This window comes from Polyodon spathula, unplaced genomic scaffold (genome assembly GCF_017654505.1).
Source record: "Polyodon spathula isolate WHYD16114869_AA unplaced genomic scaffold, ASM1765450v1 scaffolds_3059, whole genome shotgun sequence".
Taxonomy (NCBI): Eukaryota; Metazoa; Chordata; class Actinopteri; order Acipenseriformes; family Polyodontidae; genus Polyodon; species Polyodon spathula.
In genome coordinates this window covers 1-4,000 of record NW_024474523.1, presented here as the reverse complement: position 1 = coordinate 4,000, position 4,000 = coordinate 1, and the positions used below count along the sequence as shown (strand labels likewise).

General features: G+C 39.5%; 3 non-coding genes across 3 annotated transcripts; all 3 read left to right on the top strand.

Annotated features, from left to right (window-relative positions):
• The first annotated feature begins 509 nt into the window (after positions 1 to 509).
• Positions 510 to 582, top strand: trnam-cau. Its single transcript has one exon. It is a non-coding gene; the product is annotated as a tRNA-Met (tRNA).
• A 902-nt stretch (positions 583 to 1,484) lies between these two features.
• On the top strand, positions 1,485 to 1,557 carry trnam-cau. Its single transcript has one exon. It is a non-coding gene; the product is annotated as a tRNA-Met (tRNA).
• A 1,873-nt stretch (positions 1,558 to 3,430) lies between these two features.
• Positions 3,431 to 3,503, top strand: trnam-cau. Its single transcript has one exon. It is a non-coding gene; the product is annotated as a tRNA-Met (tRNA).
• The last annotated feature ends 497 nt before the right edge of the window (positions 3,504 to 4,000 follow it).

The window sequence follows — 4,000 nt, the reverse complement described above, 5'->3', positions numbered from 1 at the left end:
AAAAAAAGTATCGTCCGTCCTTCGAGCTGGAAAGAAAAAGCAGAAGTTAACAAGCGATCTAAAAATGCTCAACATGTTTAACTACAGTGCTCCGCTCTACCAGCAGATTTATTGAAGGAAGACACTTGTCCCTCTTACCAGTGAGGAAAAAAAAAGTACGTCCTTAGTTAGTTTCAGAAAAGGCTGGAAAGAAAAAGCATGCAATGGAGAATAAGGTCATCGAGCCCGCTTCTTCTCACATGCTAAACGAAGGCTCTACCATTTGAGCTAATTCCCCCACACTTGAGCAGGTATGACATGTGGCTACCCAGAGCCAGATGATAAATATTCTCTTATTTGACACTGATGTTGATGATGATGTTGTTGTTTCAATTGATAGTCTGACCTCAGATCAGAAGATTGTAGGTTCGACTTCCGCCTGGCTCACGACTTTTCTTCTATGCGTATTTTCCCTGAGCTTTTGAAATTTGAAAGACAGCATTGATATACGGCAACTTCAAAGTGTCTCTGCCTCCTTAGCGCAGTAGGTAGCGCGTCAGTCTCATAATCTGAAGGTCCTGAGTTCGATCCTCAGAGGGGGCAGCTGCTCTTTTTGGCTATATACTATTTTACATCTGTTGGAATGAAACTCAAATAAGACCAGCTTGAACATTTTCCATGTTGTTGCCCTTTCAGACAGTTGTTGCCTTAGGTTTCATTCCTTCTTTTTGTCCCTCATTACCAGTTAAAGCAGGTTAAAAAAAAAAAAGTATCGTCCTTAGTTACATAGATAGTTCAGAAAAGGCTGGAAAGAAAAAGCATGCAACGGAGAATAAGGGCATCGATCCCGCTACTTCTCGCATTCAAAACAAACGCTCTACCATTTAAGCTAGCTCACAACACTTGACCAAGTATGACATGTGGCTGCAGAGAGCAAGGTAAAAAATATTCTTTTATTTGAAGAAGAAGAAGAAGAAGAAGAAGAAGAAGAAGAAAGAACATTTGAATTTCAGACAGAGAAAGCAGGTGAAAAAAAAGTATCACATTTGTTGCCATTTCAGACAGTTGTTGCCTTAGGTTTCATTCCTTCTTTTTGTCCCTCATTACCAGTTAAAGCAGGTTAAAAAAAAAGTATCGTCCTTAGTTAGTTAATAGATAGTTACATAGTTTCAGAAAAGGCTGGAAAGAAAAAGCATGCAACGGAGAATAAGGTCATCGATCCCGCTTCTTCTCACATGCTAAACGAAGGCTCTACCATTTGAGCTAATTCCCCCACACTTGAGCAGGTATGACATGTGGCTACCCAGAGCCAGATGATAAATATTCTCTTATTTGACACTGATGTTGATGATGATGTTGTTGTTTCAATTGATAGTCTGACCTCAGATCAGAAGATTGTAGGTTCGACTTCCGCCTGGCTCACGACTTTTCTTCTATGCGTATTTTCCCTGAGCTTTTGAAATTTGAAAGACAGCATTGATATACGGCAACTTCAAAGTGTCTCTGCCTCCTTAGCGCAGTAGGTAGCGCGTCAGTCTCATAATCTGAAGGTCCTGAGTTCGATCCTCAGAGGGGGCAGCTGCTCTTTTTGGCTATATACTATTTTACATCTGTTGGAATGAAACTCAAATAAGACCAGCTTGAACATTTTCCATGTTGTTGCCCTTTCAGACAGTTGTTGCCTTAGGTTTCATTCCTTCTTTTTGTCCCTCATTACCAGTTAAAGCAGGTTAAAAAAAAAAGTATCGTCCTTAGTTACATAGATAGTTCAGAAAAGGCTGGAAAGAAAAAGCATGCAACGGAGAATAAGGGCATCGATCCCGCTACTTCTCGCATTCAAAAAAAACGCTCTACCATTTAAGCTAGCTCACAACACTTGACCAAGTATGACATGTGGCAGAGAGCAGAGAGCAAGGTAAAAAATATTCTTTTATTTGAAGAAGAAGAAGAAGAAGAAGAAGAAGAAGAAGAAGAAGAAGAAGAAGAAGAAGAAGAAGAAGAAGATGAACATTGTTGTTTCCGACATTTGTTGCCATTTCAGACAGTTGTTGCCTTAGGTTTCATTCCTTCTTTTTGTCCCTCATTACCAGTTAAAGCAGGTTAAAAAAAAAGTATCGTCCTTAGTTACATAGATAGTTCAGAAAAGGCTGGAAAGAAAAAGCATGCAACGGAGAATAAGGGCATCGATCCCGCTACTTCTCGCATTCAAAACAAACGCTCTACCATTTAAGCTAGCTCACAACACTTGACCAAGTATGACATGTGGCTGCAGAGAGCAAGGTAAAAAATATTCTTTTATTTGAAGAAGAAGAAGAAGAAGAAGAAGAAGAAAGATCGTCAGAAGATAGTTCAGAAAAGTAAAGAAAAAGCATGCAATGGAGTTACATCGAAGAAGAGAAGAAGAAGGTGATGATTGTGATGTTGTTTTTCACATTTGTTGCCAACAGTTGTTGCCTTAGGTTTCAGGTTAAAAAAGCAAAGTATTGTCCCTCCTTAGCGCAGTAAGCGCGTCAGTTAAAGAAGAAAAAAGTATTTTACATCTGTTGGAATGATAGAAAAAAGACCAGCTGGAAATTTTCCATGCATTGCCATTTCAGACAGTTGTTGCCTTAGGTTTCATTCCTTCTTTTTGTCCCTCATTACCAGTTAAAGCAGGTTAAAAAAAAAGTATCGTCCTTAGTTACATAGATAGTTCAGAAAAGGCTGGAAAGAAAAAGCATGCAACGGAGAATAAGGGCATCGATCCCGCTACTTCTCGCATTCAAAAAAAACGCTCTACCATTTAAGCTAGCTCACAACACTTGACCAAGTATGACATGTGGCTGCAGAGAGCAAGGTAAAAAATATTCTTTTATTTGAAGAAGAAGAAGAAGATCATTCTTTTATTTGAAGAAGAAGAAGAAAGAAGAAGAAAAAAAAAAAAGTATCGTCCTTCGAGCCAGAAGTTAACAAGCGATCTAAGACATTTGTTGCCATTTCAGACAGTTGTTGCCTTAGGTTTCATTCCTTCTTTTTGTCCCTCATTACCAGTTAAAGCTGGACTACAGTGCTCCGCTCTACCAGCAGATTTATTGAAGGAAGACTGGGTACTTGCTCTTTGAGGAAAATACATAGTTCAGAAAAGGCTGGAAAGAAAAAGCATGCAATGGAGAATAAGGTCATCGAGCCCGCTTCTTCTCACATGCTAAACGAAGGCTCTACCATTTGAGCTAATTCCCCCACACTTGAGCAGGTATGACATGTGGCTACCCAGAGCCAGATGATAAATATTCTCTTATTTGACACTGATGTTGATGATGATGTTGTTGTTTCAATTGATAGTCTGACCTCAGATCAGAAGATTGTAGGTTCGACTTCCGCCTGGCTCACGACTTTTCTTCTATGCGTATTTTCCCTGAGCTTTTGAAATTTGAAAGACAGCATTGATATACGGCAACTTCAAAGTGTCTCTGCCTCCTTAGCGCAGTAGGTAGCGCGTCAGTCTCATAATCTGAAGGTCCTGAGTTCGATCCTCAGAGGGGGCAGCTGCTCTTTTTGGCTATATACTATTTTACATCTGTTGGAATGAAACTCAAATAAGACCAGCTTGAACATTTTCCATGTTGTTGCCCTTTCAGACAGTTGTTGCCTTAGGTTTCATTCCTTCTTTTTGTCCCTCATTACCAGTTAAAGCAGGTTAAAAAAAAAGTATCGTCCTTAGTTACATAGATAGTTCAGAAAAGGCTGGAAAGAAAAAGCATGCAACGGAGAATAAGGGCATCGATCCCGCTACTTCTCGCATTCAAAAAAAACGCTCTACCATTTAAGCTAGCTCACAACACTTGACCAAGTATGACATGTGGCTGCAGAGAGCAAGGTAAAAAATATTCTTTTATTTGAAGAAGAAGAAGAAGAAGAAGAAGAAGAAGAAGAAGAAGAAGAAGAAGAAGAAGAGTTTCATGATTTTGTTGTTTCAGACAGTTGTTGCCTTTTCAGACAGTTGTTGCCTTAGGTTTCATTCCTTCTTTTTGTCCCTCATTAC